Source organism: Alligator mississippiensis, chromosome 1 (assembly GCF_030867095.1).
Source record: "Alligator mississippiensis isolate rAllMis1 chromosome 1, rAllMis1, whole genome shotgun sequence".
Lineage (NCBI taxonomy): Eukaryota > Metazoa > Chordata > Crocodylia > Alligatoridae > Alligator > Alligator mississippiensis.
In genome coordinates, this window is record NC_081824.1 from 435,747,199 (window position 1) to 435,769,024 (window position 21,826).

Below are 21,826 nucleotides of genomic sequence, written 5' to 3' on the forward strand. Positions count from 1 at the left end.
GTCTTGGACCGCTACTACTTTCTCTCCCTTTACCCCTTTCGGTTGTACTGGACTTGACACGGGGATTACCCCAACGTTATTTCTTCTGGAGAGTTCTTCCACTCTTTCTCTCAAGCTATTCAGCTCTAGGGCATACTGCTCGGCCCAGCACTTCCACTCTCGCTCGAGGTGTTTGACAATCGTAGGGACACTCTCTTTCCCCGCTACTGTCACCTCTGTTTCAGGAGGTTCCATTGTCATTATTCCCTTCTCCTCCTTGGGGATTCTCATCCCTATATTCTCCTGAATTTCTAGGTTCACCTGGCCCTTTAAATATATGGTACGGGCTCTCTCCGTCCACTCTCCGGCCTCTATCAGGGTCGCTCTCAAGGTTCCCCGTTCTTGCCACTGTTCCTGGCACTCAGTATTAATCGGGGACACGTGCTCCTCTAATTGCTTAGCTATTACCACTAGCTGTTCTCTCTGTGCCGGGGCAGCCTGCACCAGTCGCTGCTCACTCTCCTGCAGTGCGGCTGTCTCACCAGCCATACTTTCTTTCAGCAAGTCCTTCAGGGACTGTATCTCTTTTCTACATTGGTCCCTTTCCTCTTCTGCCCTTTGCCACCGGGCCTGCAACTCCACACACTCTTTTGTTTTAACCTCTACCTCTGCTTCGAGGGACTGCTTCCGGTCTTGCAGTGCCTCGTGACTGGCCGTATATTCTTTCATCCTCTCCATTTCTCTTATTATTACCCTTCTGGTTTCTTCTACCTGGACATGATTTTCTGCCAGCTTCTTTTTAAGCTCCTCAACCAAGCATTCAGCCTGGTCGCATCTCTCTTGCCAGATCCCCAGGCTCTCCTGTAGGCTCTCTATCTGCGTCGCCTGGCTATGGATCTCCTCCTGGAGAGCAGCTATGAGGTTCTTGGATACCTCTAGCTGCAGTTTCTTTTCTTTTTGTTCCCCCATATCAGGCTCTGGGGATTTCTTCTCCCATACTGCCATCCGTTTCTGCATCTCTAGCAGTTTCTCCTCTCTCTGTCTACTTTTCTTAGCTTCCTCTGCTATGAGCCGTTCTACTGCATGAGCCTTCTCTGCCTCTGCGGCCATTAAGCGTCTCAACTCTTTAGAGCCTTCCTTCTTTCCAGACTGTGCCTGTGACTCTAAAGTGGCCACTTTGGCCTCGGCTTGCTCCTTCTGTGATTGAGCCATCTCTAGCTCCCATTCTAACCGCGTGATGTTTTCCTCCAGCTCACTCACCCGTAATAGCCCCTCAAAGTTCTCTTGTTTGAGGCTCTCCATGTCCTCTATACCTTCCATGACTCTGTTCTCAGCTTAAACCAGCTTAAACCAGACCCAACGTCCTCAATCGCTCTCAACTGGCAATGTCTCTTCTGATCTGGGCTCGCCTTCCCAAGCCCCTCAATCTCACTGCCCTGTCGATCTGTAAAATAGCCCTAAGGTTCGTTTCCCTTGTCAGGGACACGGGTTCTTTCCCCGTGCACGGCCGTTTTCCCGGCCAATGCACCAGTGTCACGGCGGGGTCCTCGCGGAGGGCCGTGATCTCCTTGAGGTCCCTCGCTCCGTGTCAGGCCGGCCCAAGACACCCTCTAATTCTTGCCCGCCACGTCTTTGATGGTAAATATAATGTTGGGAGGCTGCCTTGTGTTTTCCCTGGGCACGGCTACTCGGGACCTCTGTCCCCGCGGTTCTTCCGGACCCCCCTGGGGGTCTCCCGATATGGTGGGTGTTCCCCGGACACCCTAGCCTTGTGGGCTATGCGTGGCTCCTACCTGCCCCTAATACCATGCCCCAAGCCTCGCAGATGTAATGGACATTGTTCGGTCTATACGCCCGCTTCCCAGGCCTCCTCTCTAATGTGGCCCACTCTGGGCTCCCTCTCTCATGCCCAGCCTCTTGCTGGAACTCTCGTCTTGCCCACTCTGGGCCTCCCCTGCCGGTGTGGTTCCGCTCAGGGACTCTCTAGCGGGCCTCCGGTCCTATGGGCCAACTGCACGGGCACCCTCTCTGACCCTGGCTCACCGCGCTACTACTCCCTGTCTTCTCGGGGCAACCGCAGCGCCCTGCCTCGGTCTGAGAGGTGTTACCGCACTAGCCTGCGGCCAGGCTCGCTATGCCCGTCTCGGGTTCCTCGATATGGCCCCGCTCTCTAGGACTGCTCAGTATGGCGCTCCCCCTCTCTGGGGCTCGCCGTGCCCACACTGGGCTACTCAATAACGTACAATGGCGCTCCCCCTCTTTGGGGCTCGCCGTGCCCACGCTGGGCTACTCAATAATACCGCCCCTTTCCTGGGGCCGGGGTCTATGTTCCCCCACACGCAATCCGGGGTCTAGGTCCCCGTCCGCAACCTACGGGTTGCTCCCGCGACCCACTGGCCGCGCTCCTCGCCGCCAGTTGCTCACGCACTGGCGTGCGAGCTGCGCCTTCCCTGGCGCTATGAAAATAATGCGCCCTCTTGGCGCTAGGGCATCCCACACTCTCTGGGGTCCCTGTGATTGAGGCCTCCTCCAACCCCTACAGCCTCACCCAAGCCTCTGGGTGTAATAACAGAGCCAAACAAACACAAGCCTCCTGGCTGAAACGCAAACATAAAGCCCCCTGGCTAAACCATAGTGCCCCATCCTTTCAGGGCTATCATGAGCTGTACTTGCAAGCTGGGCTTCTCCCCATATCTTGGCTGAGGGAGCTCCTGCCTCTCCAGCTGCTGGCAGAGGACTGCCAGCCTGGCCTCAGCCCTGAGCTTTATAAGGGCCAGGCCCTGCCTCCTACCGGCAGCTGGTTCCCCTCGGTTGCTCCGGCAACCCGCAGCTGCGCTCATTACCTGAGCAACCCTCAGCTGGGCTCGTTATGTCAGGCCAGGGTGCGCTCACTCGCTCCCTGGCAGTTTCTCCTTTCTAGGAGCAGGGGCACCGAGGTGCCCTGAGACAATATGCCTCTGCGTACATTGATGATGTGATTGATTGTTTTTTCAGAGACCTGGGGCCAACACTTGGAGGCCTTGTGGAGTGTCCTCCAAAAGCTATGCAGAGCAGGGCTAACCACAAACCCTGCTAAGTTTAGACTGACCCAGCAGGAGACCCAATACCTGGGATTCTAGGTTGGGCAAGGCCAGATACACCCTTTAGAGGATAAAGTCAGGGCCTTGATCTGATACAAAAGACCACGAACAAAGAGACAAGTCTGAGCTTTTTTGGACTGGCCAGTTATTACCAAAGTTCATCCCATAGTTTTCTGAAATGGCAGCTGTCCTCATGGATTTGATGCAAGGCCAGTGATCAAGCAAAGTCCAATAGATGGCAGTAGGCCAGGAAGCATTTGAATAAGTCAAGTGGCCATTATAGCAGGACCCAATGATATATACCCCAGACTTTGATAAATGATTTGTTTTACAGACCGATGCCTCCAGAATCACCACAGGGGCCATCCTAACACGAAGGGAAGTACCTGGGAAATGACCTGTGGTGTATGCAAACTGCAAGTTGCTCCCCCACAAACATCAGTACTTGACGATTGAATGGGAATGTTGAGCCATCTGGTGGGCAGTGGAATTATTCCAATATTATTTACTAGATTGACCTTTTACCCTCATAACCAGTCACACCCCGCTTAGATAGCTACAGTCTGCCAAGATGGATAATGCCCGAATCACGTGGTGGACACTAGCACTAGAGCTGTTTTGTTTTACAGTCCAACATCAACCAGCAAGAAGAACATGATGGTAGACTTTCTCTATCACTGGCATGAGATCAAGCCAATGCCTAGCCCTGGAGCAAGCACCGAGTCTGTGCCAACATGCAGCCTGACCACCAAGCACAAGGGAGGAGCTATGTGGCAGGCCCTGATCTCTGCAGCACAGGTGGCCAGGCCGCATCCACCAAAGTTGCTGCTCTGCAGCTGGATGAGCCGGGCCCCGATTGGGGCGTGGCACAGTGGCTGAGCTAAAAGGCAGCCCAGGGCCCAGGAAGGCAGCAGGACACTCCGGGCATCAGAAATGGGGCCAGATGCCACCCCCACCAAAGGGGTGTCCCAGAGCCAGTAGGAACCACTAAATAACACTGCACAGGTACAGATATCATCCCAAAGTTGTGCTGTGCAAGTAGGCTCAGGGCCAGTCCACTCCCTAGGTGGTACGGTGTGGGCCTGCCACATTCACCCTTTCTCAAATTTTAAATCAGCAGCACAAGACTCGATGAGGCCCATTAGAATTCTTTCATTTTCAGGACAGATACATCCTGAGGTCAGTTTGTTTTCAACTTTTTTTGTTTTGTTTTTAATAGGATGCTGGGAACAGGAGTGGTACTGGAGAATGGAAAGGTGTCTACAGTGATAGTGAGACAATGAATTGTTTGGGTTTATTTAGTACAGGAAAGGACCTAATTCCAAACCTCACCTCCAAAGTTTTTGAAGCAGGTTACAGATATGGTCTTTGGGGGTCTCAGTCTGTGTCTAATGTAGTGGCTTTTGGCAATAGATGTTTAATAACATATTGAGATGGATAAAGACTGATTCACAAAGATATGGGTAATTTTAGCATCATGTGGAGTAGGCTCATCACTGCAAGAAAGCTAGAAATGCTACCAATTCTAGTAAGAACTGTACTGATAGACAGGTGGTTGAGGGGATGGCGCTTTTTCTGAAAGCAGGCCAGGATACTTCCAGCGGAAGACAATTCACGCAAGGACCAAAGCAGAAATAGTATAGCAAGCTGTCAATATCATCACCATGTTGAACAAAGTAAAATAGAGAGCAAATTGTATGTTCCTCTTCATTGTTGTCAAGCAAAATTCTGTAGCCAACCAGATGGATGCAGTTTGCATTGACAAGGGCATTCTCTCTTTCTAAAAAAGTTGCATGTTCATCTACCCATCTGCTTGGTATCCATGCAACTGTGAAATGGAGCAGCCTTTGCATATTTATATGCTTCAGCAGCCTACAGCAGTATCAGAAAGAATTACATGATCCCTGAGAAGTTTCTGTCCACTTAAACACTCCACTGACCTTCAACAGAACAAAATTAGATAGAGAATATTATAGCGTATGGTATAATCAACAGCACAGCTTGACTGATTCGGCTAAAAGGTATTCAATGTTAACAGAAATTAAAACTGCACATTTGCTCTGTTACCGCTTTCATTAACTGTTTTCTGAGAACACTGATGTGAAACATTTACATTCAGTTGCAGGATAGTTCACAGGAATTCAACAAATTAAGGTGGCTTTGTGGCAAGGAGCTGGACTGCGACTCAGGAACTCTTAGCTCTGCTAACAGACTATATGATCTTGAGCAAATAATTGTCATAGGCATGAACAGAATTAGGCATCTGACTTCCAGGTAATATTCGGCATTGAACTCATTTGTGCCTTTTGAAAAATCTTCCTCCTCATCTCTCACTTCCCCCTTTACAGAATTGGGAGGTTTTCTTTCTAACAGCCCTAATTTGTTTTGTATCTTTACATGGGTGACTGGTGCCTCCCATATCTGGGGGGTGCACCTGCAGGCGGCGTTGGCAGTGGGGCTGGAGCTGGCGAGCTCCTGCTGGCACCACTGGTGCTGTTGGTGGTAGGGCTGGAGCTGGTGAGCTCCCGTAGGTGGCAATGGTGGCAGCCCTGTCAGGGGAGGCACGTGCCCCCTGCTGTGCCCTCCTTACATGTCCCCTATGTATCTTTAGTTTGTAAACTCTTTTTGGAAGGGGCTGTCTCTTACCATGTGTTTTTATGGTTCATAGTGCAATGTGGCCTTGATCTTGGCTTAGACCTCTAGATGTTACTTGCCATAGAAATGTGGAGCAAGGGAAGGTATTGTGAAGGCTCCTTCACATATTCACATTGCTGTCTTGGAATTGCTTTTATTAACCTGTTCCTGCACACCTCCAATCAGGAAGCAATAACAATTTAGGCAAATCATTACCATCACTAACAGCAGCACATCACAGTAACACAGGATGCCTCAAGCATATCAGACCTGCCCTCTGCTCCTTATTTCAGTTTCCTATAGGCTCTGAAGTGAAGTTCAAGGTCTCCAGCATTATTTGCAAGACACTTGATGCTGAGCATGGCTAAAAGATTGGCTAAAGGCCCAGGATGGGCACCAGCGTTAATAATGCCACTCTACGAGCACAATGGAATAGGCTACCACAACGGTGAAGTCATCTGTACAGGAGACAGAGATTTCTTAGCAACAGGTCTGAGAACAGAGTGAAGGAGCTCCCCAGGAATATTAACAAATGTCACTACCTCCTGCTTCAAGGTAAGATGGCTTTCTTCAACCTGCCAAATAGAACAGGGATGGGTTTATTTGTAAACATTAAAATAAACAAAAATACTTATCAAAACATATGTTAAAATGCACATACACAACTCACCCCTGGGGAAGAGGATGAGAGAAGACAAGTCAGATACTTATTACACTCCTTAATTTGCTACTGGAAGCTGCTTAAATAATGTAGCAATGGGGGTGGTACACTGCATTTAACCGTATGAGGATCATGTATGTTGATGCTTTTTCTAGATGGTCTAATAGGGAGCCTTAAACTACATGGTAGAGAAGACTGGATCATCCACACCACTGACCGGTCACATCTGTAAAATAAACCAAAAGATGTTTAAATGCTTAAACTTTGTATCTAGGGGCAGAAATTGGTATGGGTAGATTGCTGTACTCACAAATTACTGCACTCACAAACTCTCAAAAGCGGCCCCTCCCCCTCTCGCTGCCAATGCTTCCTGGTGCAGCTGCCTGGAGCCCATGCGGGGCTGCTCTGCATTTCTGCCGCATCACTGTCACCTCCGGGCTGACTAGCAGGGCAGCAATGACTATGCAGAGCAGATGCAGCACAGCCCCACATGGGCTCTGGGTGGCTGCACCAGGAAGTGCCAGCAGTGGGAGGGGGAGAGGCTGATTTTGCCCTGCACTGAACAGCAGTTTCTCTCCCATGCCTGGGCCCCAGCACTGGCTCAGGGCTCACCCCTCTGGGCTGAGCAGCAGCAGTGGTGGCAGCAGAAAACTGTTGCTTGGTTTGGAGAAAGTGGTCCCTGTCCCTCACCGCCAGGCTGTTTTTGGTGCAGCTGGCCAGAACATGCCTGCACCAGACTGCCATGCGGCTCTGCCACCGCCGCCTCTGGACTACCCTGCACAGCAGTGGTGACAGTGTGGAAAAGCCTCAAGGTAACCCAGAGGCGGTGGTGATGGAGCTGCCTGCCATGGCACATGCTCTGGGCAGCTGCACCAAAAACTTCCAGTGGCAAGGGGGAGGGGCTGCTTTTCCCTGTGCCAAGCAACAGTTTCTGCCTGGCAGCTGCTGCCACTGCTCAGTCCAAATGGGTGAGCCTGGAGCTGGTCAGGGTGCACAAGGTTGGGGCTGTGTTCACTAGTTCCTGATGCAACTGTAGAGCTGGGGCCAACAGTGGCAGCAGCCAGAAAGAGCTGTCCCAGCCCCGCTGCATGCCCAGAGGTGGCAGGATGTGCCAAGCCAGGCGATGCAGATGGGCGTGGGCTGCGCATTGTTGGCAGTGGTGGGGGAGGTGCCACAGGGTGCACAGGCTCTGGGCTGTTGCTGGAAAGGGGCTTACCAGCTCTGGGAGGCCATGCAGGGGCTCCCATGCACACCCCACATACCTTCCACCCCAAACCCCACAACCACACCCCCCCACACACACAATCATACCCCACAAACATGGCACCCATCCGTGCCTCTGGGGGGAGCCCCACTCACTCCTACATGCACATGCCACACAAGCACCCACACACTCCCCAGCCACCCTTTCCCTTCACAAACCCCATACTCACCCACACATCCCCACAAGCCCCACATCCACACATACCCCTACACCCTCCTCCAGACCCCACACACTTTCTCCCACACATACCTACAACACCCATACCCCAACACCCGCCACAATATACAAGAGTAAGACTTCATTCTAAGCTATTATGCAATCACTTCTGTATATACTGTACAAACACACACAAATCAGGACAAAAATATATATAAAAAAATTAAAATATATTATTACGGATGTTTGATTTTTAGTATATAATTAAGTTTTTTTCTGGTTCCAAAATGGCAAGCCCCCTTTCCAAAAGGAATTCTTCTAGGGGGTAGGGGAGGGACTTTCAGTGGCAAAGGTTAGAGTTTAGGGGCAGGACTTCTGGTCCCAAAATGACAACCGGGGGTGGGGTGCTTGTCAAGGGGCAGAGCCACCCTTGAGGCCCTCAACAGCTCACCAAAACTCATTAAGTGGCCCTCTGGCCAAAATAATTGCCCTCCCTGGGCTATACAGTTTTAAAGAAGATTTTGGCTTGCTGCACTGGGTTTAGTCGGGATGTGTCTCCAAGCTTGAGGAATTTCACTCGCGAACAAACAGCCAAAAGGTTGTTCAAGAGCAAGAGAAGTAGCAGTAATTTGGAGTACATCAGCAGAATGCTTGGCTGGCAGGGGTGATGGGAATATTATAAATACATGGGTTGAGCAGCAGCTGTGCTGAGGAGACTATGACTTATATGTTCTGTGTGTGTACACAAGTCAGCACACTGCATTCACTACCCACAAATCAAGCCCATTGACATGATTTACTTCCTTTCCCTACCATCCTTCTTTAATAAGCTGAATCAGTCATTGCACTGCCATATGCTTTATGTCTTTATGTTTGGCTGGGAATGTTTCACAAAGTGATGAGCAGAAATTTTAATCTATTCTAAATCAAGCCTGCCTGCCTGGGTGAGGTTTGGAAGGACAGTTTCCTTTTGGATGAACTGACAGACAGTACTAATAAGTGTTTTCCAATATTAAAATGTGGGAGAACAAACAACTCAATATTTTTGTTAGATCACGCCCATTTTACTTGGCTAGGAAGATGAAAGGGGAAGGAAGAAAGAGAGTTTGAAAGGATGTCTTGTTTTAAATGTCTTATGAAATTAAACAGGCATTTTCAATGAGATCTTTCAATCCAAAGATTGAAATGGTTGATATTAGATTGTTACCAGTCTAATGTAGCATTTGGGCCTGGACAATAGCTCAGACCTATATAAATACAGCAAACTAGGCTTGATATTTTATTACAAAAAACAGAAACAGTGGTCTTCTGGAATTTATGCCTAACTACCTCTGCTTTTAATTTTACCCTGTTGCAGTACACAAAATCCCTTGTCTGATTTACCATATTTACTCAAATATAAAACAACCTGCAATATTTAGATTCTATATACAGAAAATTTATAAATTTCTTATAATTTTCCAGGTATAGAGTTTAAGTATTGCAGGGTTGTTTTGATTCCCCTCCCCTACTGCTACAGCAGGGAAAGCAGTGGCTGCGAGGAGTGGCCTGGTGGCCTTCTTGCCCTCTGCTCCACCCACTTCTTCCCCCTGCAAATTTTCTGCCCCCTAACTTTTTTAGTGCTGTCTCTGTTGCTTTAATTGAAGCTGTTGCTTATCTCACATTGTAAGATATTGCATTCTAAATTACAGATTTAAAAAAAATCAGGAAAACACTGGAAATGTAAAATTCCTTAAATGTTTGCAGTGCTCCAAGTCTGAAATTCTACATGGAATTAGAGAAGTCTGCATTGTTATGTCAAATCAGTTCCTTGAAATCAAGGGACATTGGGAACAGAAGAGAAAACTAGTTTCTATGCCCTCCCTCAGGTTCTGTAACATGAGCTATGCTGTCTAGCCATGCAGAGAAGGATCTTGGTTTTGCCAACTTTTTAATGATAGTTGCTTTATGTTGACATTTGCCTTCTCAAGTTGATTTATCATATCACAATTCTAAACTATAGGTATAGAAAAATATTGAAGTTATCATGTAAAAGCCACTATCACAATCAGATAAAATGGCAAATATATTAGTCTAGATGACTATGGTAGCTGATAGATGACTATGGTAGCTGATTTACCTATCGTTCTTCTTTGCCCATGTCAGTCCTTCCTTGGCATCATTCAATATTTTGGGAAGAAAACTGGACGAGGAGGGGGTACTCACAAGACACTTGGAGGTTTTCTGTAGCAAATAATTCAGTTGGCAAATACTTGCGATGGGCTGAAGTTGTGGAATGAAAAATTAGACATTTGGGAACTAAGTAGGTTAGGTGGGCTGACATCCTAACACCTTCATATCTCATTAGAACTTGTCACTTTTTTATATTACTATTAAAAACAATATCCTTGGGAATCATTTTGGTAAGACTCTAAGACAGAGGTTGCCTTATAAGAATACCATAATTTCTGGATAGAGAGCCTTAAAGGACTACATAATACCAAGAACCCAACCAGTCATAAGTTCTTTAATGATGACAATTAAAAGGCCTGGAAAGGAGGCAGGTTATATTCAGGACACATTTTGAGCCCTTAACCATTTGAACAGCTCCATTGGATAGGGAAGGATCATTTGTATGAGTAAAGGTTTAAGAATAAGGACTTAATGGCTTACCATGACTGGAGGGTCTTGAGTACCTCATATAGTAAGAAGCTAAATACACAGAACTACTCTTTGACCCAGGTTCATAAAGGTGTTCAGGCACTGTACCATTCAGCATTGCAATATCTAATAAACTTAGAAGCTTAAGTTTCACTGAAACTCAACAGGATTTATATTCCTAAAACCAATACCTGCCAAGGTATTTCTGCAATTCACCCACCTACTGTATGATGAACCTAGATGACTTACCATTACAGAAAGAGGAGAAGAAAGAAACCAGAGAGATTGAAATAAATCTTTTAGATAGTCATGCCATTAAGTTAGCATCATCTCTACCCAAGATCTTTCAGGCCCATTTCTCCTCTTCTACCACTGCAGCAAGCCCAAAAATGTCTCCTAGGAAGGCTGTTCCTATCTTGCTCCAACTCAACATCTCTTTTTCTAAGGTGTTTGTTTCTTCTACCCCTCTCTGAAACAGTCCTTTTGTCTCTCCAACAACATACCAATCATCATGGGCAGTACCTCACTTTTCCTTCCCCCATGTAGGAGAGCTGTGTCTGGATAATATAGACTCCAGGCCTCTGTCTCTTTCTTCCCAGAAGCCTCTGGTTAATGGTTAATTGGAGCCAGAAACTTTGTTTTTTCTCTGTGAAACAGCTCACTTTGATTTCAGTGAGAGTTAGGTGTTTTTAAAGATCTAATGCCAGATTCTAACTGTTTTTTGGGGCAGTTTGTTCCATAAAGCAAATTGGCTAAGAGCAGGATCAACATACATTTGGCACACTGAATTTAGCTAAAAATAATAATGATGATCTTTAGTTTTTGCCCAATAGCCTAATGAGGAGACTTGGATTCAGGTGGGGATATAAACCCACACTCACCACTTCTCAGGAGAACACTTGAACCACAAAGCCACAGAATAGGTATCTGGAGCAACCTTCACTTCTTCTCTAGAAACAGGGCCATGGGGCAGTCAAGGGTGCAAGATTCACAAGGTCAGAAGGAAGACAGACTGGGATTCAGGATTCCTTCTAGGAGTTGAGTGCCCAAACCACAAGGATATAGAGGTATGGACCCTCTTGCTTGTGTGCCTTCCGGCTCCATGATTCTTGCATTCTTAGCTGTTCAGATTCAACAAGAGGGATGGAGGGTGCACCTTTACCCCTTAGTCTACTGCCTGGGTGTTAGGACTTTCTGCTGAGAAGTAGGAGGTGTGAATTCAAATACTCTCAGGCTGTGGAGGGCCTAGAGCACAGGGTGAGTGCTCTAACCATTAGGCTACTGAGCAAAAGGGGTTGGTGAATCATCCCTATCCTTAGCAATGGGAATTTGAACTGCTCTTAATAACTGCTCCTTGTAGCTGATAAGACTGATTTTTGCTATTTGGGACAAGTGTCAATTCTCCTTTCAGTTTTGCTTTTCATCTCCTCTTATTTAAGAGGGTCTGGGCCTTGTTGCATTTGCTATAGAGGTAGCACATCAAAAGATGTGCATTAGATGCTTGCATTCAAGAGACTATTTTAATTATGGTGCTGCTTTTGCAACCATTTTACTAAGCCATTAAGAGAGATAAAATATCATTAGAAATGACTAATCACATTCATAGGCTTCTCAAAAACTTATCTAAAGTACAACATTTATTTTACATAAAAAGAGGTGCCTGTAATTGCAACATTGTGATTAAAATAACATGAAAGGCTTTAATAAACATCAGAGGCATCATAGGTATCTCTTGCTTTAGCACTTACTGATTAATTATCATATGGAGATTATGCGGAATGTGATTTGAACAAATTACAGTGTCTACCTCAGGCTATTTTACACTGCACTCAGACTGCCGAACGAAAAAGCTGTCTGTTAAAATAATGACAGAGGTCTGATTTAAAGTGCCAAAAGCAACTTGGAGCTGAGGCAGCCATTTGGTCCATAAATCATCCCAGGGGCCTTGTCTGCAGAAGGAAAATGCAGATTTGCAATTGCACATCAGTGCAGCTCCACTGGAGGTAGAAGGGGTGGACATTTTAACTGCTAGGTAACTTAGTCCTTTCCAGAATAAGGTTAGCTGACATGGTTAAAAAATTCTTGCATTCTGGCTATGCTCCACCATTCCTCTTGGTGTTCTACTCGTGGAAAATTACTGTTCTGAATGCTTCCAATTAAGACATACCCTGTGTGTCAAAGTGTTCAATACCACATACCCCAGAGAAAATCAGAATACATTTCAGCCAGCTGGAGTGTTCAAAGAGAACAGGCCAGCCTTAAAGTCCAGTTTTAAACCAACAATACTCTCAAAGCTCTATGCCATATTTGTGGGTTGAATAACTTGTTGTGTGTGCACTTGTGTATGGGGGGAGTTGAATAAACAGATTAGGAACATTTAGCTAGCTGGTTTACAGGTTTTTGCGTAAGTAACAGCAGATTTTTCCTATGTTTATTGGCACACACACACAATTATGCTTGACTAGTCCAGGAGACTACTTTGGGAAAAAGTGCCCCTGTTTTACTCTTTTCTTATCTTGCTGTTATAATTAATTACGACCTTTTTGTGCTGTTTTCAGTGCGCAAAGTTCAAGCTATAATTCTGTTCTCTCACACATTTTAGAAAAGCCTTTCTTCTTGAAACTGGATGATGTAGTGGTTGTAGCTCACCACCAATTTTTCTTATTTTGAGAGATATAAGAATCTCTTAACCTTTTCCTGTAGCTGAAGTATGTGTGTCAGTTATTATTACCCACCTAAATTTTAAAGAAAAAAATGAGATGCCTTTCCCTAGTTCCATATTGTACTCTGAGATTTTATATCAGACTGTATTCATTTTAAGCAGTGTGCTTCTCCTTTACCTTAAGGTATTTTCTTCCTTGCCTCTGTGTTATGATTTGATTTTCTGATGGTAAAAATCAATAGTTCCTCATAGAGCAGGTCACTCTGAGGGCAAATCAGCTATTCTTGGGCGATTAGGCCTTGGCATAGTTCTTCCATCAGTGGAATTCAAAGTGTAATCAGTGTTTCTTACTTTTAAATGTTAAGTGACTTCCCAAACAATAACCTTGACCGCAGCCTACAATGACGGAAGAAGCCAGAGGGATGTGGCTGAGGGCTCACTAGGAAGGATCTGAAATCTGGTGTAAGTAAGCGCCATCAGATTGACATCAGCTCAAGATATGGATGAGGGACAGACATTACACATAAACTGGTTTAAGTGATCAGAAACTGCTTTAAATCTGCAACAGAACAGATGTTCAGTGCACATAAACCAGTTTGAAAATGGCTGAAACTGGTTTGAGATAAATCTGGTTAAATGTAATATCAGACTTAACTGATTTGGCTCAAACTGGTTTATGCAATGTCTGTCCCAGACCCCTTGCTGGTTTAGGATAAACCGGATACCCCCAGCATCCCCTCTGGGCTGGGTGGGGTTCTTTGCTCCACAGCAGAGCTTGCCCCTCCCATCTGCTCCCTGGCCAGAACTCTGGCAGAGACTTGCAGGCACAGAGAATCTGCCTGGATTCTCCCTAGTAAGAAGGGATTATTCTGCCCTTCCCTCTGCCTTATGCAGACACCTCAGCATAAGCTAGCAGACCACATACTGTCTACGGTCAGTGTTGTGGGAGATGACAGGCAGACAGGCTTTTTGGATCTAATGAACAGGTAGGTTAATGTCCTTCCTTGGAAGAGCTGTTTAAGAAGAGCTCCATTAGTTAATGGAGAGAGGCTTTGTTTTCTTAATGGGTTGATAAACACTGAGTTAAGGGTGATAAACATTCCCTGCTGGGCTGCTTTGGAGAGTGGGGAATAATCAGAGCATCCTGCTAGGCTTGGCCATGCACCGTTCAGCTCAGCCCTATGTAAGTGAAGGGAGGGCTGTTCTAGCACCCCCTGGCTTCTAGCCTGAGCCACTGCAGGCATGTGCCTGCATTTCTGGGATGTCTGTCCAGTTACAAAACTGATTTACCCTAGGCAGACTAGATGAACCTGCAAAGATTGAATCAATTCAGGCTCAGGCTTTTTGAATGTCTGTCCCTAGCCAAGGTCCCCTCCTCTCTCATGTGACTGCTCCTGGTTGCCTAGTGCTATACATTTTACCCATTAGGTTATAGAGCAGTAATAAGCTAGATGTGGATCTTAGAAACCCTCTTTTAATATACCACCATTAGATTGATGGGAGGGTTAGGATGATTTCCCTACCTTTAATGGAATTCATTCTCCGTGCTATTTAATCATCCTGGCCTTTGATAACATTCCCCTGGATTTCATTAAATGCTTCTGAAGATTAAAATTTTTGCCTTTGGGTGTCATCATTTTAAAAACAAACTGTCCCAGGAGCAGAATCCATCGTATCCCCCTAAGAGATCTTCCCTTGCCAGTTCTGCACTATGCAAGGGTTGTGGTTTGCTGCACAAAAGGCTCCACACATTTTTTGGCAGCAACACACATGTTTTTTTCCAAAGAACTGTTGATAGTATCAGCTTGTCAGTCAAATGATGTTGCCTCCTTCCTTTATAGTTATTGTGCAGGAGCAGATTTGGGTTGAAATCAGAATACAAATTATTCCTTAGTCCCTCTGCCAGCCTCCCCAAGTACCCACACTCATGCCACTTTGGACTTACCCATAGGCAGATCAGAGGAAGTGCATGTGGGGGTTCAGCCATACCCCTTTTGGCTGCAGTGCATGTGCAGTGAGATCCTTAACTCATCAGCTCGTTAGCGTGGCTCCTGCTGAAGCCTAAACTGACATAGCTCCAGAACTCAGGGGGTGAACTCCACTGCCACTCACCTGCCCACCTCCTTGTTCACTGCTGAATTCAGCAGCAGAGAGAAGGGGGGTGAGGGGAGGAACAGTGGCAGCACCCCCTGGATCTGCCCCTGGAGTTATAACAGATTCAAAAGGAAACTTCTCTTTTTTTGCAAATATCTAATTGGTCTAATAAAAGATATCACCTCTGCCAGGAGTTTTGGCTACTTTGTAAGCACTATATGCAGGTGGCTTAGTCTACTGGCTCCAGTAAGCTGGCTCTGTTCCCTAAAGAGCTTCTCAGCTAGCCTTTCAAATGAAGAAACACCATCTATTCACATGAAACAACAAATAAACTAACAACCCCAAAACCCTCTGTCCCTGTTCCTGGTAGCAGGAGGGGTCTTTTTGCTTCGGGCTCTAGCACTTGCATGGACCCTTCCAGGTAGCAAGCTTGTTTGGGTCATGGTTTACCTCCTGCCTGCTAACTGTTCCTTCAGCCAGTTTGCCTCTCTACTCTCTCCTTTATGATTTTAAGCCTGTGGTAGGGACAATCCCTCATAATCTAAATGCCCACAGCTGGGACTAGACTGTGCTGTTACACACACCATCATCTGACCCTTTCAAATGAGCACAAAAAAGCAGTGAGGGAAGGAGAACTCATCCATCTTTTCCATTAACAGTTTAAAAGACACTCAAATAGGTTGAAATAAAACCATACTTAGGTTCCTTAATCTACTTATGTGCCTAACAGGTGGAATAAAGTCTGGCCTTGTCTACACACCAGGCCTCATCATCCCATGATATACTGATTGATGCAATAACCTTGAGATCTTTTTACTTACCATCATTAGTAATTGCATCTCACCCATGTTGTTACCATGTAAACCCTTTTTATACTTGCCTGCAAGCACTGATGTTTAACCAGCTCAATTCATTTCAGTCTCTTTTGTGAGAGATATTAGGTGCATTTACACGAGACCTTTACTGCGAAGTTGACTAATTAGCTCCACAGTGAACATCTCAGTGTCTACACATGCCACCTTATTAGGGTGGAGTAAAGCAATTAACTCTGCCATAGTTTAGTACTTGTAAGCACATGTACTATCTTACGGCAGCATTCCTTAGTGCACGCTGATGGGCCGGCTGGGATATAAGGGTGCTTCAGTATGGGGGCAGCCTGCTGGCTAGCTCTACACTGGAGCCCCACTGCAGCACATTGAGCTGGGGAGGGAGGAGCAGACCCAAGATGGAAGGCTCACCCCTGGGATCCCATGCCAGCCAGTGCTGCTCTGACCTGGCTCAACATGCTGCGGTCTCAGGTGCACATTCAAATGGTACACCTGGGAGCAATAAACTCGGGCACAATACATGCCAGAATGTATTGCTTCAGGGATGTATTTAGTAGAAGATTTAGTAGAATAAACTTCATTTATTTTTCTACCTATGGGGGCTTGTACCATTTTTAATTTTCCCTAAGCCTGAGGAAGGGCATGTTAGCCTGAAAGCTTGCAAAGAAAGATATTTTTTTTAGTGATTTCTTAGGTGGTCTAATAAAAGGTATCATCTCTGAACCAAGAGTTTTGGAATTTATTGCTTCACATCAATTGCATGCATAGATGTACCCACTGTAAATTGCCTGCATGTCTACTAAATGCTGTAGGCAATGATAGCCCCTGTTGTTTACTGTTAACTGTCTAATAATTATGTAGTGCTGCTTATAAAGAGGCAAGTGGAGCTGGGTTTTTTAAGTAGAAAGGCTAGATTTTCAAAAGTACCACCAACTCCCATTCTAAGATTTGTGGCTAGATTTTCAAAAGATCTCAGCAACCAATGAGCTAAGATCTGTTTAAAATCTGTGCACATGAAAACTAGGTGCCAGGCACTGTAGATACATGGTATCTTTCCTGTTGGAATGTAGTAAAGTTGCATCCAGTCCTTGTTTAGTATTGGCATTGATTGATTGAGGGATTATAGGAAAGTAGGGCTGGAAGGGAACCCATGAGTTCATTTAGTACAGCCTCTGCTTAAGGCAAGAGCATCCCTCGCTAAAACCACTTAGTCAAGTGCCTGTCTAAACTGCTCTTGAAAACTTCCAGAGCTGGAGGTTCTACAACTTCTCTAAGCGGCCTCTCAAATGCTTGACCACCCTCACAGTCAGAAAGTTCTTCCTAATCTCCCACCTAAATTTAAGGCCATGCTTCTAGTCCAAGGGTTGTGAATCAGGGGTATGTGTACCCCTGGGATACTTGAGAATGCCCTAGGGAGTGTGTGTGGGTGGGCGGGGATGGAGCATTGCCATGCACTACCCCGCGCTGCCACTCAGGCGCCACCCACCCGGTCAGACGTGGGGGGCGGGGGAAGCTTCCACGTGGTGGCTGCCGCTGCTCCGCATCTGGCCACACGCCACTGTACTCCCCCACAGTGTCCACTGTGTGCCACCTCCCCACCACTAGCGGCCAGGGGTATGTTGCTCTACATCCAGCTGCTGGGCGGGGTATAATGATTCAAAAAGGTTGAAAACCCCTGTTCTAGTCTTCTCCCCTAATGCTACAAAGGAAAGGCTATCTCCATCCTCTTTATAATCACCCTTTAGGTATTTGATGACAGTATTCAGATTCCCCCCTCAATCTTCTCTTCTCCAGACTAAAAAGCCTCAGCTCTGTTAGCCTTTCCTCATAAGTCACATTTCCAAAGCCTCTAACTATTTTTCCTACTCTTTTCACATCATTCCTGAAGTGTGGGGCCCAAAATCAAACACATATGCTTACACTATTTATGGCACTGTATAATACTGTATTAGTATCATGCTTCTGCCAGTCCCTTGTAAGATGAAATATTTCCCCACTGACTGCATTGCTTTTTTTCTATGCTTTTTCACTTTCCTGTCAAGCACTGATTATTGGCCATAGCTAGTGATATAAGACCAACTAAGGTGTTCAATGTCAGATTGACTGACAGATTTGAGGCCAGGGAGGAATTTTCCTTGTTCTCCCACAATCAGATTCATAAGGATGATTGGGTTTACCTTGCCCTCATCAGTAGCACAGAAGAGCTAGAGATGTTTTATTTAACAAGTTTCCTGCCACTGCAGGGAGCCAATGCATTGACAGCCTCCTTGTCTCTCTATCTCTGTTCCTTTGGCACAACATTTTTTTTGAAACTCTTCTTTTTATGTCTGTGACATGCAAGAAGTAATGAAGTATATGTTCTGGTGAACTAAATATCTATTACCTGGTTGTCCGGTAATAAGTGGGGGATTGGACTCTGGTGACAGAGATTTCACCCTAATTCCACTACATTCTTATGTACAAACCATGGACTTGATGCAGGAATTACTCCAGGAAATTCTATGATCTTCATTATCAAGGTTGTTAGATGCTGGTCTTCAGAGCTGTAATTCGCACACAATCTTTTCACATCTAATCAGGCTCATCTCTAGGAACAGTAGTTTCTAAAGCACTTCCCATTAGGCTGATGTGTCTCAGAAAGCTTGTGTATATCTCACTTGCAGCTCTCCACTTTAAAATTTCTCCCCAGCTGGGAACTGTCTGGAAAGCCACCTTGAAACACCATCAGCCTGAGTATTCAAAAGATTCACCCATACCTTTCTCTCAGATGTTGTTGTTGTTGTTTCTTCCTAAAGAATTTGCCACCTCTGAAGCTCAAGCATGCTAGGAAGTTGAACAGCGATCATAGCTTCTAGGTTTTCTCTACTCCATTCTACGGTTGTATCAAGGTAACATCAATTTTGTTGTATTTGTTAAATGCCAATACACTACTACCAATAAATGACTCCCATTAGCAGGGCTAAGGGAGTCATTTATTGGACTAAGTTTCTCTTCTGGTCAAGGACAAAAGAAGTCAGGCAAATTCATCATCAGTAAGCTCCTCATACTGATACATATAATTATCTTTGAAAACCACCTCACCTAGTATCTAGTCTACAAGCAGTTACAAGTCTTAAATTGATAACATGAGAGTTTTAATAAACAAGGCACAGAATGTGATTGAGAAAGGATCTCATTTCATGTTTAGATGTTAAGAAAAAAGGAATGACTATTTTGGGGGAGAATGAGCAAAGATTTTAAACCAACTTCTAAGAGTAATACTAAAACCAGAATTAAATCTCTATAGTATTATATGTATACAATTGGATTTGACACAGTGAACGTTTTTCTAGCATTTAAAGATAACATCGTCTATGGAGCAAGGCATGATCTATGGAGCAAACTGGATTAACAAACATCCTTAAATAGCTTAATAAAATAGCTACAAACCTGACATAGATTGCCTTGTTCGATAACTATTCTAGGTAATATTTAAGAGGAGGAAAGAGACTTTATCAGGAGGGATACTTTTGGGGCTTAAAGTATAATGAAAAGCTGGAAGAGATGGTATCCTTCTTTGGACTGCCATTCTACTTTGAGACCTTGTATACATCCATCATATTGCCTTGCTGGCTTAGTCTGATGAATCACTGCAACTGATATTTGATCTGGTTGAGTATGAAGTAGTCTGCATGGGTCTAGTTTTAATCAGACAAAACTAAGTCTCTGATCATTAACTACCAACCAGTCTGCAACTGTAGATTACAACCTGTTTTCATTAATGTGTGAGGAAGGGATATTGAGAGGTGGCATTTGTCAAACACCTGAACAGAAGCTTTAGATATGCCTAACCATAATTATATCAACTTTTCTGCACAGCAGGAAAAGGTAGGTGCTGGTGAAGGCTGGAGAGGAGCAGACCCCCTTTTCAGCTCACCCTCTTTGTCAGCTTGTCTCCACTAAGAAACAAGATTTTATTAGCAATAAGTGTAGCCATAGCAGAAGCTAATACCATCTCCTTCAGCCATGGTAAGGATCTGGTGATTTTCTTGGTATCATTATTATTAGGCTGGAAGACTATCAAATTAAAAATGGGTTAACCAAGGAATGCTGCTTTATTACTAGTAATCCCATGGTAGTAAAAAGTTTTGGTAGAATAAACTCACCAACAGTGAACAGAGACTGAACATTCAGGCACACCATCTTACAAAGCTAAGTAGAGACAAATCTACACAGGATTTGCTGTCATAACTTCAGACAATCTATCCATAAGTGGCTTCGAATCTACCCTGTGACCCATCAAAAAGTTACCTCACTGTGAAGAGAAACATTTTTATAACTCTAAGTAGTGATTTAATACCACAGTGTAAAAGAGAGCCAACGGCCCCTGTTACTTCAAGATGGAAAAGCAGCAGAGAGAGCCTCAGGCAGGGAAAGCTGCTCGTGAGTTGCCAGGGAACTTGTTGAGGCAAACACAACAAGTACCTGATGCAATCGCTTACTCCAGAACTAGCTGCACTGCAGTCACACTATGAGCTAGAGCCTTACATGGGAGATAAGATACGAAAAGAGAAGAAACTAGGAGCAGTCAGTCACCCTGAGGCTGAGCCAGTGAGCTGAATCAGGAAACACCTGCAGCAGCTCAGGGAGACATATGACCAGCAGGGGGCAGGGCCAGGGAGGTATATAAACATAGACCTTGAGCTAGAGGGATCAGTCTGGCTCTGGAGGCTGTTGAGGCAAGAGCAAGAGGAATGCAGGAGCTCACCTAGCTGGCACAGGGGCTATCTTGAGGAAAGTGAACAGAGTTCTGATGCCCCACAGGGGTTGTTATGCAGACAGGTAACCATTGTTTTAGGTTTGGATCTGGAGAGGGTTTAGTTTGTGTTTGCCAAAGGGCTTACTCCTGGGCTACAGTGGGCACATCTTTATGTGCTGTAATTATGGCACATTAAGCTTAGTACCTGTAATTGATGCTACTGCACAGTAGTATTGGTGTACGCTTTTTGTGACACTAATGTGCAGTAGATTAACTTTACTGTACATTAGCACCGTTTTGCCTGCTGTGCTAATGCATAGTAGAATTAGATGCACCCAGTGTCAACCCATGGTTTGGGAGTGGCTGAAAGGGGAATGTACAGAGGCCACAGTGGGGTGCCTGAGGGGCAGATCGTGGTTTAACCTACAGTGAGGTGCAAGGGGCACACCAGTGTTTACAGCCCAGCTAGGGGCCTTGATTCAGGGCTTGCCATATGCTTAAGTCCAAGGGGAAGACTAAAGCCTAAAGAGGAAGACAGAAAGACTGAAGCCTAGCTAGGGCAAGAGCTGTGGAAGGACCATGGGGCCCATGCATGGGGTCCTATGCATGGAAAGGATGGAGACAAGGGCCAGGGAGCCAAGAAGCTTAAGCAGGCTCAGTAAATGTATTGCCCAGGACAGGGCAAAGACAAAGACAAATTAGGTAGTCAAGGACTGGAACCCAGAAGCCAGGCCAGGTACATTTCGGCCTGTACTAAGTGAACCAGTGAGGGAAAAGGGGCTGAGGCTGGGAAGGCTAAGGCCCTGTCAAGGGTACAGAAGCCTGGGGTGGCCTGGTATCAAGCTGGGGCCAAGTGTCCACCAAAGTCATTAATTGGCATAGGTGGTGGAAGCGAGGGGCTACTGGAGCTCAGCCCCACAAAATGTAGGGCAGCAGGTATAGCCATGGGGCAGGCCAGCTGCAGGCTGCTGCAGCGGGGGGAGGTGGGGATGGGTATGCACACTCAGATACCCTGCACAGCCAGGATCACAGCCCTGGTGTGTGGCTGCCCAGCATGGAAGAGAAGTTTCAATCTATTTTCTTTGTGACTG

General features: G+C 45.7%; 1 long non-coding RNA gene across 1 annotated transcript in view; it reads left to right on the plus strand.

Moving 5' to 3' along the window:
* The first annotated feature begins 2,848 nt into the window (after positions 1-2,848).
* The window catches only part of LOC109281842 (uncharacterized), a 41,540-nt gene continuing 22,562 nt past the window's right edge, over positions 2,849-21,826 (plus strand). The window contains exons 1-2 of the long non-coding RNA XR_002088627.2: positions 2,849-5,333; positions 5,987-6,248. This is a non-coding gene — a long non-coding RNA (uncharacterized LOC109281842). The remainder of the gene's footprint in view (positions 5,334-5,986; positions 6,249-21,826) is intronic.